We start from the raw sequence: 15,175 nt of genomic DNA, 5'->3' as shown, positions 1-15,175 counted from the left end.
TTTTTTTTTTTAAACATCTTTATTGGAGTATAATTGCTTTACAATGGTATGTTAGTTTCAGCTTCACAACAAAATGAATCAGTTATATATATACATATGTTCCCATATCTCTTCCCGCTTGCGTCTCCCTCCCTCCCACTCTCCCTATCCCACCCCTCCAGGTGGTCACAAAGCACCGAGCTGATCTCCCTGTGCTATGCGACTGCTTCCCACTAGCTGTCTACCTTACATTTGGTAGTGTATATATGTCCATGCCTCTTTATCGCTTTGTCACCATTTACCCTTCCCCCTCCCCATAGCCTCAAGTCCATTCTCTAGTAAGTCTGTGTCTTTATTCCTGTTTCACCCCTAGGTTTTTCATGACATTTTTTTTTCTTAAATTCCATATATATGTGTTAGCATACGGTATTTGTCTCTCTCTTTCTGACTTACTTCACTCTGTATGACAGACTCTAGGTCTATCCACCTCATTACAAATAGCTCAATTTCGTCTCTTTTTATGGCTGAGTAATATTCCATTGTATATATGTGCCACATCTTCTTTATCCATTCATCCGATGATGGACACTTAGGTTGTTTCCATCTCTGGGCTATTGTGAATAGAGCTGCAATGAACATTTTAACTTTTTAATATAACCACTTCCTCCATTTATATAGTTATTTGAAGAGTAAGAGGATTTTCTAGAGCGATTATATACCACCCAAAACTTGCAGCACAGTGGTTCCTAAATCTGTCTGACTCATTATCAGAATCACCTAGAGTGCTTTTACAAACACAGATTCTTATTATTGTAAGTAAAGTGTCAATGAACGTTCATGAACAAGTATGTTTATGGACGTATGGTTTTGTTCCTCTTGGGTAAATACCTAAGAGTGAAATGGCTGGGTCATATAGTAGGTGTAGGTTTAACTTTTAAAGAAACTGCCAACCTGTTTTCCAAAGTGGTTGTACCAGTTTATATTCCCATCAGCAGTGTAGGAGTGTCCCAGTTGCTTCACAGCCTCATCAACACTCAGAATGATTGACCTCTTTTTTTAAATTGAAGTACAGTTGATTTACAATGTCGTGTTAGTTTCAGGTGTACAGCACAGTGATTCAATCATACATATATATATATATTTTAGATTCTTTTCCTTTATAGGTTACTACAAAGTATTGAGTATAGTTCTCTGTAGGAACAGTAGGTCCTTACTGGTTATCTATTTTATATATAGTAGTGTGTATTTGTTAATCTCATCCTCCTAATTTGTCCCTCCCCCCTTCTCCTTTGGTAACCATACGTTTGTTTTTTATATCTGTGGGTCTATTTCTGTTTTGTAAATAAGTTCATTTGTATCTTCTTTTTCAGATTCCACATATAAGTGATATCATATGATATTTGTCTTTCTTTGCCTGGCTTACTTCACTTAGTATGATAATAACAGATGAATGGATAAAGAAGATGTGGTGTATACACACACACACACACACACACACACACACACACACACACACACACATACACACTGGTATACTACTCAGCTATAAAAAAAGAATGACATAAGCCATTTGCAGCAATATGGATGGACCTAGAGATTACCATACTAAGTGATTGGTCTTTTTAATTCTAGCCATTCCAATAGTAGTGTAGTGATATCTCCTTGTGGTTTTAATTTGAATTTCCCTAATGACAAATGGAGTTGAGCATCTTTGTCTGATTATTTGCCACCTGCATGTCTTTTTGGAGAAGTATTTATTCAAGTTTTTCCCCAATCTTTATATTGGATTGTTCATTGTCTTATAATTAAGGTTTGAGAGTTTGAAAGCTAATGCTCATCGAAGCTTTATTTGTAAGAGCCTCAAACTAGAAACAACCTAAATATTCACTAAGAGGTGAACGGGTGAACAAATATGTGTGACATATTCTTAGGACAGAATTTACTCAACAATAAAAAGGATGCATTGATACACACAACAACATGGATGAATCTCAAAATAATCATGCTGAGTGACAGAAGCCAGATAAAACTTGAAATGGATGGTTTCAAGGGTGTATACGCATGTTAAAACTTAGGAAACTGTTCACTGTAAACATATGCAGTTTATCATAGTTCAATTACACCTCAATGAAGCTGTTAAAGTAAAAGAAAGAAAAAAAAATCCGTAATAGAATGCAGATTCCTGGGCCCCACCCAGAGCTCCTCTATCATATGGGGTCCAGGAATCTGTGACAGAAAGTGGATGCCAGCTGTGCTGTAAAAGGAAAACATACTACTTTGGGCATCCAAAAAAAAATCTAGATTTGAATTCTCTATTCACCACTTACCAGCTGTGTGTGCCTGGAAACCAAAACCACATAACTTCTCTGCACCTTAATTCTCAACATCTGTACAAATGGAGTAATAACCAGAAAAATATTTTCCCGGTACTCTGTGAGGCTTACACTAAATAACCCGATGGAAGTACCTGGGACAAAGTGGATCTCCATAAATGTGGATTTATTTAATTCCCATTTTCCCAAGAGCTCTGCAAAAGGACCAGTTAGCTCTGGGAGTGAAGCCGAGGTGGCGGCTGGAGAGTGTGTGTCTGTGTGTGTGCACACACTTGTGCATAGTGGGGCTGAGTCTGACCAGCCAGTGTTAGCTCGAAGGTCCCGGAGGATTCTGGGAAGGGGGATTTGCATCCCAGCCGCCTCTACCGACTTCATGAATGCCCCACTGAAACGCATTAGGGCACAACCCCAGCTCCCACAGGGATTGCTATGATTAATGTTTGGTTCCTTCTGCATCCGGGTCACAGGCTGGACGCTTCTCTCCTTTTCTGCCATCCTTTATCATGTTGTTAACTGGTTAACCGGCTTGGATTGAGCAGCCAAAACCAAAGGGAGGCAGCCAAAGTGGGCGCCTTTCTTCACTTCCCTGCCTTTTCCTCCCCCTTTGTAAGCTCTGTGCCTTCACTCCATTGTCGTGTCGGAAGGACTACAAAGGCTCTCAGGTGCCCGTGCGTGCGGGAGTGCGACACACGTGCATGCACACGTGCTCGCACACACACTCTCCTTACATTTGGGGCCAAGGTGATGAATTGCGCGTTTGAAAGCCTCCTTATCGCAGTGGTGCACATGTGCTGGGATGCGTGTGCCTGTGTGAGTGTAGGGGGGATGAAGTGGGAAGCCCAGAATGGGAAAAATAGAGCTCCTGGCTTCCCTTGTCCCTGTCCTCTTTGTCTAGATGAAATTTCAGATGCTGCTGGGTGTCTTGTCAGCAAGTCTTTTGCAAAATAAATGGAGGTAGTATTTATTTTAAAAAGCTGATTTGCTCAGTATTTAGCCCACAGAGAGGATGTGTACAAACATTGATGAAACGTCTACTCCCTAGTGCAGCTGGGACTCTCAGTCCAATGGAAGAAAAACACCCAAGAAGGAACTAAACAAATCTTTATTGAGTGCCTACTGTGTACTGCATCCTTTCATGCACGTAAGCTTTCATTAATTTTAGAACCTCCCACTTATTTTGTGTGGTAGGTATACAAAATCAATGCTGCTGGGCCTGAACTGAGTTAAAAGTTGGAGAGTCACCTCTGTCCTCCTATAAATCACTGATGGCCTGATGTACAGAAATGACCCTTTACAAAGGAAGTGTGGGTCACAGTGGGCAGGGGACTGTAAACCAACAGCTTGAATTTATAGAGCATTGTACTTTCCTAGTAAATCAGACACTTCTTTTTTTTTTAAAAAATATTTACTGGCTTCATTAAAGACACACTCTTCTTACTTTTAGGCTGCAGGCTACAATAACAGAATTAAAAGAAAAAAAAGAAAACTTCAGGCAGTTAAATAAGTTCTTTTGTCCTGGAAACAGCTCTGTAAAACAAGATGCATAATTTCTCCAAAGACAAGAGCAGAGATGTGACAGAGAATTTCTTTGCCAGTATCTTCTCTTTGGGGGCAGGGAATGTGAGACGTTAGCTCTTCTGGAGCTTTCCATCCTTGTTTAACATATTGCCATGCTGTCTTCCCAACTCACTCCAGTGATGATTGTACTGGGAGGATTCAATGCATGTACTTGTCAAAAATGTTATTATTAAAGGGAGTGATTTAATGGGAAGCTTGAAGGTGTTAGGTATGAACAATCACTGGGTGACTTAATAATATACATACAGTGCTTTATTGCATGTATCTCTACCCCCATTTAATTCTGATAGCCCTCTTGTAACACAGGTAGGTGGTGGCAGCAGCATTTTACAGATGAGGGAACTGAGGTTCAGTTTAGAAAATTTTAAAAATGTGCTGAAGGTCAGACAGTAGTGAAACCAGAACACTGCTATCTCAGGTCTTCTGACTCCCAATATCCTTTCCTTAGTGCCTGGGGCAGCATATTTTCTGAGTCAGAACTCCAGGCACATGGTTTGAGAAGACTGAGCATTACAATATTTTGCATCAGATTACTCTGGCAAATTAAAGTTTTCCATCTTTACAAGGATGCCACACTGCTGGGCTCGAACCTACCAAATGTAAGCCGTGGAAACCTCACAGTTGGGAGGTACAGCCGGCTCTGCGCTGACATGTAGAGAGATCAAAGTGAGCCAGAGTCTTGGCAGTTCTGCCTCTTTAGTCCCTGGCACCAAGCAAACGCCACTTCTTCTTTTTGGTCACCAGATGGTCCCCCAGTGTAGACGAAGCTTTAAAATACAACAGCTTTGAATCTGGTTGCTGATTTATGCATACAATTGGCTTTTATTTACCTATTTGAAAATTGTTGGTTACCCATTTTGTCTTGGGCAGCCCTGCCCTGAATGGCTGGCCATGCTCCGTATGACTGGCAGCCAAAGCAAAACAAGGAGAAGAGGATTAAAAGTTGAATCCTCACTTGCTTGTCTATTGACAAAGGCAACATTCTGTTCCCACTTCATTGCAGTGATTCTGTCTTTGGTTCTTTGAGGAAGGCAATTTCATTAATATTTAATAATAGCATCAATTGTATTAATAGAATCTTTCCAAATGCATAGGACTTGGGAGTTTGCAGAATGCCCACTGAATAGCTGCAGGCATCTCACATTCAACTTGCCCAAACTGAGCTGTTTGGTTTGCTGTTCCCTTCTCTTGGTGTTCTCTGACTCCGGAATGATGATCTATACTGCTCTCCACATCCAAGCAATCTCCCAGTTCTTCCTCTGATTTTTTTCAATTTATCCATTTTTTCCTCACTGACAACACCACCCCTCTACTCCAAGTCAACATGGTGGCAGGAGAGATCCAGCCTTCTTCCATGGATGTTGAAGAACGTTTTTGACAAGAGGTACACGCATTGAACCCCCCCAGTACAAAGTCTAGATTTGGGCATCTGGGCAGCTGGGCTATGGGCGGCTGGGCTGTGGACACTGGCCTCTGGGCAATTGGATGCTCCCATTTGGGACCTGGGATTTGGAGTAAGGGCTGCAAAGAAGAACAGGAAGTTTGGAATTGATTGCAGTCATCACAGGCGCTGCAGCAGCAGCATTCTTATAAATGCAGCAGAGGCATGGGGTACCTGGGCTTTGCAGTGCTCTTGCCCACAGTGGTGTGGACAGCCTCCTAGCTTCTTGGTCCTTTGAGCAGTTGCATTTGGTGTCTGGCCTCCATACTTACTTGGTTCTCACTTGTTTTTTTTCTGTCAATTCTGTGAGCTACCCAGTAGCATTACTATAATCATTTAAATTAACTGGGTTAGTTTCTGTTGCTTACAGCCAAGTCCCTTGACTACGACATGCTCCTGCATAGTAAGCCCCTACCATGTGTAAGACATTGCTCAGGGTGCGATGAGGACAAAAATGAAGAACACGCCAGCCTCTCTGGCCCTGTGAGCACATAGGTGCCTGCTGACTGCTGTCTGGGACCTAGTCGGGCAACACTGGTATGAAATTTGCACTAATTCAGCCTCACCCCTCCAAGCTAGTCAGAATAGAAGGAAGACTCGACACATCATTGAAAGCATTTAGGAGAGAGGAAGTGTGCCTGCAGAGAAAGTTTTGTAAAGGACAAGCTTGTCAAATATAAATTATGACACCTATGTAGAGGGAAAAAAAGCACAAGATTTCCAAAGTTACCAAGTTTATAGTTAGTCTGTTCTTGGCGAACAAACAACAATTTTCTTATGTGATTATCGTATTTCCCAAGATCATGACAAATCTTTGGTTATCATCTTTGAAGCGTAAAATATGAAATTGTTCTTTTAGGGAATCAGCTACTTATAGGAGGGTTCAAGGCTTCCTTTAGCTTTGAAACTAGAACTGGACAGGGTAACCTGGGTCTTGTTTCGTTTTGTTATGTTTGCATGTACAGTCCGTTCCTGCTAAGAAGGTAGTTAACACCTATCAGGTTGCTGTGAACACTGAATTAGTGAATACGGAACCACTGCTCCCAGGGGAGATACAGGGCTAGGTCCCTGCCAACCTCTGGTCGCATTTTCATCAACTGATCAATACATAAGCTTATTTTAGGTGTGTTTCTGTTCAAAGAAACTTTAAAAAGTATATATTGTTGAATCATTAGCATTGGACTCACAGCCAGCTGACAGCACTAAAATTCATGCCTGAACGAAGCTTATCAGACACATAATTTCTCCATGGGGTGCATCACAGCCTTCTTGCACTTAGGATCGCTAGACAACACTCCAGCACTTTGCTTGGGGGTCATTTTAGACAGCAAAATCACCACCAAACAGCACAGAAATGCAAAAAATGTGGCACTAGAGAGACTTTAAAAAGGACCCTTGTTTACAGTCTTGGAGCTGAAACAAGAAGGCAAAGCATCACCTTGTTCTACCTTCTCTAGGGACAGGTCACTGGATGACCTCTGAACCTCCGCATCATGGCCCCCTCATGCCCCTTTGACCCCAGTTTGGACATGCCCCCAGTTGACTCGCTGCCTTTGGCTCTCTTTCCCACCAGGCCCACTGAGCTGTGGGGCAGGGGTGGCCATCCTTCCTGACCTTCCTCTCTAGAGGGGTCTCTGAAACATGGTTGTAGAGGTTTCTCAGGGGGCATCCTTGCAAGGCAGGGGAGGTATCCAGGAGTTCTAAGGAACTAGGTGAGTGGTGGAGCCTGTGTGTGGGAGGGATGGGGCTGAGGTCCAGGGCTGCCTCCTGGATGTGCTGCTCAAGGGACCCATAACCGCCAGTGATACATTCCGTTCTTTCTTCCTTCTCACCATCCCTCCTCCTCCTCTCTCCCTCTCTATTTTTCCTCCCCCATCTCTCCTTGTTCTCACTTGGCTTTATCCAAATAGGCAGCCCAGTGGATTTGTATCAATAAGAAGCAATCAGGATGAGCCATAATACTTGCAATCAATATATAATTGCATCAGGGTTATTCCATTACCTTGGGCCGAGTGCGCTGATTACCAGTGGGGCCTCGTGATTCCAGCAGGCATTTCTCTCGGCTTCGGGGTTTGGAGGAGGGGCAGGTGGGAGGGCTGCTGGACGGAGTGCGGGGAAGCCCACCTCAGGCCCTGGCAGTCACAGGGCCAGTCAGGGTCCAGGGTCAGGTCAGAACCAGGAAATCAGACCCAGGCTGAGAGTCTGCTGGGCTATCAGGAGGGTGGCCCAAGGGTGGCGTGTGGTCAGGCAGCAAGGTCAGCAGGGCTAGAGAAGAGGGTGGCACTTTGGAGTGACTTCATTGGACAGAGGGCCCTGTTCCCGTCCCGCAACACCGCGGGCCCCTGTACAGCATTAACTGACGTTTAATTTATCTCACACATTTCAGTACTGACGGTGCTTTCTCATAAATGACCTCACAGCAACTCTGTGGGCTATTATCATCATTCCCATTTTACAGATGAGGAAGCTGCATCCCAGAGAAGAGACAGGGCTCAGTGTCACTCAGCTTGGAAGCAGAGAAGCTGTGATCCAAGTTCAAGATGGACTTTACGGTTTGAATTCAAAATTGAGTTCAAGACTTGGTGGGATTTCTAGTACCCAGAAACAAGCAAGCAATCAAACAAACAGAAAACACCGTTGCTTTTGTAGAGCACTTCCAAAGACGTTGCATTTGGCTTTTTTAGCAATTGTATGAAAAAGGCAGGACAGTATATAATGCCCATTTAACAGATAAGAAGAGTGAGTCTCAGGTTAGGGTGACCAACTGTCCTGGCTTGCCTGAGACTAAGGAGATGTTCCTGGGATTTTCGGTGCTAACCAGGCAAGTCACAGGACAAGTTGGTCACCTCGTTTAGGTAGCACTCTATTGATTTATTATAGTGGCTGAGAGACTAGTGTCATTTCGCACAGCACTAAACTACCCCAGGTAAGTGCTAGTGTACCCACTTTCCTGCTTCTCTATGACGATATAATAACAATGAAAACCACTGCTATGGTTTAGTGAGTGATCCTTGTGCACTGTGGCCTGTTAAATATTTGGCAATAATAGCAAACTTTTACATAATGGCACACGTATTTTGTGCCAGGCACTGTTCTCAGAACTTTATGAACATTATCTCTGTGTTCGGGAATCATCAGTTAATCCTTTTACAGAGGAAGAAACTGAAGCACAGAGAGGTTAAGTACTTTGTCCAAGATCATACAACGAGTGACAGCTGAAACCAGGATTGGAATGTAAGTTGTTTGGCTCCTGAGTCATATATACTACTGCTTCTCTAATTTTGGTTAAATGCTCAGACAACAGCGGGTATTATCAGTAGGATCCTAAAGAAAGTAAGATTGAGGCAGAGGCTAAATTCTTGTTAAATGAACAGTTGAATGAATGAATGGGAAGATTCCTATAACTTTCCCAAGATTACAAAGTGAATGATGCCAGATCTCCCCATATATAATGGAATACTCGTCAGCAAAAAAAAAAAAAAAAAAAACAACCAAGATGAAAATAAATTTAAAAAACCCAATATGTTGAGGGAAAGAAGCCTGACACAGAAAAGTGCATTCTCTTTTATAGGAGTCAAGTTCCTATAAAATTTAAAAGTTCATGAAGTTAAAAGAATAGCTACAACAAATCTACAGAGATAAATTTCAGAATTGTTACCTATGGGGGGTGGGGACTGACTGGAAGAGGACACAAGGGAAATTTTGGGGGTGATGGAGATGCTCTATATCTTGATTGGGACGTTCGTCACATGGCTGTATATATTTGGCAATACTTGTTGAATTGTAGACTCAAGACTTATGTATCTCATATGTAAATTTTACCCCCAAAAAAGAAAAAACACAAAAGAACAGATGAAATGGAAGAGACAGGATTCACAGCTAGAGGTGTTTGACCCCAAAGCCGTGGTCTGTCTGCTGTTTGCATGTAAAGGACTTCCGTGTACAGTCACAGGTTGGGGTCCAGGTGGGCCGCCAGCATTAGGGTGAGGCTCATAGGTGGAGGAACCATGAATATCAGGGGAAGCCAGTTGAGCTGCCCTAACTAAGCACCTTCTCTGGGCCATGCTGAACTAGCCCCTGCAACTGGAGATGGATTAGACCCAACCCCTGCCTGGAGCAGCTTCCAGCTGGGGAGACATCAGTATGAGAAAAGTTGATCACAGGTAACAGCCCTTGTAATAGTCCTGGGCAAAACTCCAGTCCTGTTTTGTAGGAACAGGGATTCTGGACATGGTACAGAGTGCCAGCTGTAGGGAATAAAGATGGAATTCACCTACTACATGTGTAATATAAGGTAGGAGTGTGGTCTGTGGAAGAAGCAGAAGCTCAGGAACTGCAATTGGGGCACAACTTGGGGGTTGAGTTATCAGAAAATCTGACATCAGTTGAGTCTCGGGCACTTAGTCAACATGGTCTAGCTTAGCTCTACTCCTTACCAGAGTGTGACATTGGGGTGGTTATTATATCCTCTGTTCCCTGGTTTCCTCACCAAAAAAAAAAGGATGATGGAAATAATAACAGTGCTTATCTCTGAGGACTGAAGTGTTCACTACATGTATGTGGTTTGACATCAGAGTTGTTGTAATGATACGTCTTATTAACTTAGAGCTCTTACAATAGTGCTCACTGAAGACACAGTTGGCTGCTGGTCCTGGGCAGGGTTCTACCTGGGGATGGTGGTTAAGTAGCTCCAGGGATGGGTTGAGGGGCATGCAGGACAGGCAATGGGTGGGTCTTAATGAAAGAAAGAGAACAAATATTATTATCCCATTTCACAGGACAACATGTGGAGGCCCAAAGAGGTGAACACTTGCTTGAGATTGCATAGCTAGTTAGTGGCAGACCTGGGTCTATGTGTCAGTTTTCCTGCTCCCTTGTCAGTATTGCCCATACCTGCTCAGAAACCCTCCACCCTCTCAGTTCTCTGGACTCATTATCTGGCCTTGTGCAGCAGTGGCCTTCATCAGGAACCAGGGCTGCCTGTCTGATCTTCGGTTTGTATCCTGTAGGGCATTCTGCCTGGGACTTTGCTGGTGGTTAGGCAACATCCTCATTACATTCTGGTTTGTATTTATGTCAGAGACACCTGTCATCATGTCACCTTGTCACCTTGATCACATATTTAGCAGTCGGATGCGGAAGCGCAGTGGCTGAGAGTCTGCCATTTTTACAGAACACGCTGTTCTTCACTGTAAGTCTCTGATCCTGACCCCAATCTTTCCTCTGGTTTTCATGTCTCGAAACCTGGGGTGTCTATATCTGTAGCAAGACTCACCCTTTCCATTCCCCAAAGAAGAGAGAGAGGGAAGACCAAGAGAAAGGTCTTTAGCTAAAAACCAGGGTGGGGAGGGGCAAGGAGCCTCCCCCGCAGGAAGCTGGACAGGACAGAGCTATGAGGAGTGGGTGTGGCAGCAGAGGCTGGATGGCAGCAGAGAACAAGGAGGGCAGCAGCTGTGGCTGGCAATGGCTAGGAGAAGGGCTGAGGCAGCAGGCTGGCAGTGGTTGGCCCCAGCTTCCTGCATGCTCAAGGGTGATGGGACTCAGGATGTGTCTCCCATGAGTAGCCATCCTAACATTTGCAACAGGACAAATTTCAGAGTACTTGAGTCCTCCCAAGAAAGAGAGGAAAATAAAGGGAGTCAGTTCTCATCATTATACTCAGGCAGAGTTGGTTTAGTTGTTGGTTTGTTTCTTAAACTCATTCATTCATTCACCCATCCATCCATCCATCCATCCATTCAACAATGCCTAACAAATGATTAATAAAGTAGCTGTTGTGCATCCAGAAATCGGAAAAAAAAAGATTTTGGCTAAAACAGAGATTAGAAAATCTTAATTGGAGCTAACTCAGATTTTTATAACATTAACTTCTCTGTGTGAGATTAGAAAATACCTTAATAAGTCGTAATCAATAAGATGCATGAAAACCATCTGTGGTGCTACAGGAGTGACCCAGGAGTGACATTGAAGACCCAGCTAAGGCTGGCCTTGGTAATAGATGTGTATTGTTTGCCAGAGGCACTGCCCCACCCCTCTCTGCTGAACTTCCAGGAGGTGGCTGGTGGGGGAAATCCTCTTGGACCCCGAGAAAGTGCCTTGTTTTTCTGCTGAGACTCAGTGAAGCCCCTGCCTCGCTGGTCTTGGGGCCCTGGAAATGGGACTAGTTGGTGTCACATGTCTCGTAGCTCTGTATCTAAGAAGAGGCTTCTACAGATGCCCAGGTGTTGATTGGCTGGGGTATATAGCCTTTCGTCTGAGTGGAGTTTGTGTTTCTGTCCACATGCATGCCATAATGTGATTAGCATCAGAGGTTTTTGATCTCTCTCTAGGCTCAGGCTACATGATGTTCTGCCAAGCACTTCTAGGATGTGAGAAGGTGAGCCCTACAATCTGGTGTTTGTATTGAAACTCTCTTCAACCCTACTCAACTGAGGAGTGTGCAAGGCCAAGGGCAAACCACATGTCCTGCCTATGGCAATCACTGGTCTGGGTGGTTTATGTCACTTTGGGAAATGAACAAACAGAAGGGAAAATGCTATGAAGAATCCAAGAAAAAAGACCATAGAAATAAAAACAATGAGAAGAAAAACATGTTGAGATGAATGTAGATTGCAAAGAAGATGACTAAAATATAAATAAAATCAAAGGATTCCTAAATCCAGTAGAATAACTAAAATAAAGGCAGTAAAGGCAGGAGTTAACACAGCTAAGACTCAAATCACTCATGAGAAGACCCAATTCTCCTTGTATTCAGAGGGGAAAAAATAAGGAGATGAAAGTGATGAGGAGATAATAGGTATGGAGAAGAGAGAAGGAGATCAAATCTAGGAATTATAGGTATTGCTGAGGAATAAACCAGAACAATTTATTCAGAAACAACAATCAAAGTCATAATTGAAGAAAATGTATCTTACAAAATGGCCTAAATATACAGGCAAAATAAATTTAAAAGGAACTGCCTCTATACACAGCCTGGCTAAATGTCTGAATTAAAAATAGAGTGTTACAAGCACTCTAGAAGGAAAAATAACCAAAAATACAAAAAGAACTCGGCTGAATATACAGTTAGAAAAATTAAAATTAAAATATCCTTCAAGGTCTCTGCAAATGCCCAAGGACTGTGGGGAAGCTATGTGGCACAGTCTCTGTGCATCAGATCATTTCAACCTTCTTCCTGGAAACACAGGAAGACAAAGTTTCCCAGTTTGCTCCAATATGGTGGGCTATGGACCAGTTCTGGCTGATGGACTCTGGGCAGAAGTGACATATGCTTCTTCTGGTCTGGCTCCTAAAAACTGCTATGAGATTTGTTATTCCCTTCTCTTTCTTCCTTTCTCTGCCAAATGCGGAAGGTATAGCCTAGGACCCCAGGTGACAATGGAAAGAGACTGCATTTGTGAATCATCTCATGGAAGACTGACCCTGACCCCTGAAATGGGTTAAGTGTTAACCTCAGAATTTCAGTGGTTTGTTATGGCATTTAGCTTGCTCTAATATAAAGGGCAACAGAGTTTTGAGGAACACAGTCGTGACTCAGTCAAGCTGTCATTTAGGTGTGAACGTAAGAGAAACACAATTTCAGAAATATAAAAGTTCAGAAGATGTAAAGGTCTGTTTCCTTCCTGAAAAAAGTACTTAAGAATATATTCCAATTGATAGAGAGATGTATCAAAATAAAGATCTAAACATAAGGAGGTTATCAGGTAAAATCTGGGTGGTAAGCACCGAATCAGGCAACCATGGAGTAAAATCTAAATAATTCTTGTTAACATGGCTATAAAGAAGAATGAAGAGTAAAAAGTCATTCTCAAAAGTGAAAAAAAAAAACCTCAACAGAATTGAGCTCTAATACCCCATTTTGTTCCAGGAAAAACAAAGAAATTGGTTGATGGAAGAGTAGAAAGTAATAAAAAGCATCCTGGTTTCCTCATCTTAAAGGGAGAAGTGATAGATGTTATTCTTTACATTGATTATAAGAAAAATGAAGTTCGAAAATGATTTTCTAAAATCTGAAATAGCCACTAAAAGAATTTAAAATATGATTTATCAAGCTACTTGAGAAAAAAACTCATAGAAAATAATTCATAGTCTCTTTAATAAATAAAAATTAAAATAAGAAAGAAAATTACAAGCCAATAAAACAAGTAAAATAAGAAAAAGTAAGGAAGTCCCATAGGAAGAAATAATAAAATGAATGACAGTAGAAGATCCAGATATATAATTTGTGGCAATAAATAAAAGGGTCAACCCTTTTATGAAAATGCAGACTCTCAGATTAGGTCAAATAATAAATGTATACTGTATGCTGTTTACAAGATGTAAATCTAATACAAAATGATTGACAGGGGAAGATAAAAATATAAGGCTTGGTAAAAGAGATTGGGAAGACACATACAAAATGCAAGAATGACAGTATTAACAACAGTTGAACTGGAAGCACAGAGAGAACTGTGTAACATAGATGGAACATAAAATCTAGAATAAAAATGTAGCAGTCATAGGGGCTTCCCTGGTGGCGCAGTGGTTGAGAGTCTGCCTGCCGATGCAGGGGACACGGATTCGTGCCCGGTCCGGGAAGATCCCACATACCGCGGAGCGGCTGGGCCCGTGAGCCATGGCCGCTGAGCCTGCACGTCTGGAGCCTGTGCTCCACAACGGGAGAGGCCACAACACTGAGAGGCCCGCGTACCGCAAAAATAAAATAAAATAAAATAAAAAAATACAAAAGGGATTCCTATTAAAACTGTAACAGAGTAAGGATACTTCAATACTACTGTTAGCTAACAATATTCTGAACATTTTAGCTATACGACAATAACAAACAGCATAGCTATATGATGAAATACCATGACATTGTGATTCTCAGCTGGGGGTGGTTTGTCCCCCTGGGAACATTTGGCAATGTCTGGAGACAATTTTGATTGTAAAGGCTGATAGGGTGATGGATGCTACTGGCATCTACTATGTAGGGGCCAGAGATGCTGCTAAACATCCTATAATGTGCAGGACAGATTCCCACAAAGAATGCTCTCTGTTAGCTCTCTGGAATAGCTACAGCATCTAAAACCCAACTTGTCCAAAATTGAGCTCTTACTACATGACTATATGCCAGATACCACATGAAATTCTTTATTTTAATTTTTATGAAATCCTTATATGTCAAGTGCTATCAATACACCCTTTTCATGTACGAGGTCACTGAGACATGACAGGATTTGTACCAATTGTTCAAGGTCACATACATATTAATGATAGAGATAGGGTTTGAAACCAGGTAATTTGGCTACTGATTCCCCCTCTCCCCCAACTGAAATAACCTGCTGTCATTAAGTGACTGAAGTAGGAATTTTGAATCCACACACACAGCAGGATGATCCATCCCAATTTTATAAAACATACATTTTAAAATAAAAGTAAGTACATTTTGGTTGTTAGTAGTGGTGGGATTTCTCTAGTGTCTCTAATGGATTATTTTGTATTCAGAAAAAACAAAAATCCAATAAGTCATAAAAAGGATCAATGGAGCTAAAAAATTTGGTTTTAATATCTTTTTTTTAAGAACAGAAAAGTCTGAATAGAGAGTAGTGTTGCCTCTAGGTTGATAGGCACTATTATAGAACCAACTTCGCTATTCAAGTATTTACACTAGAGTCCTTTGGGGGCTATAAATCCTGACTGAAACTGCTTTAAACAAACAGAAAGGAGTTGACTCCTGTCACTGAAAATTCTGGAGAAAGGGCTTTTTTTTTTTTTAGGCCGAATGATTATTTTATTTATTTATTTTTAACATCTTTATTGGAGTATAATTGCTTTACAATGTTGTGTTAGTTTCTGCTGTATAACA

This window comes from Leucopleurus acutus (assembly GCF_964270905.1).
Source record: "Leucopleurus acutus genome assembly, chromosome: 7".
Lineage (NCBI taxonomy): Eukaryota > Metazoa > Chordata > Mammalia > Artiodactyla > Delphinidae > Leucopleurus > Leucopleurus acutus.
Note: the sequence above shows the minus strand (reverse complement) of the source record.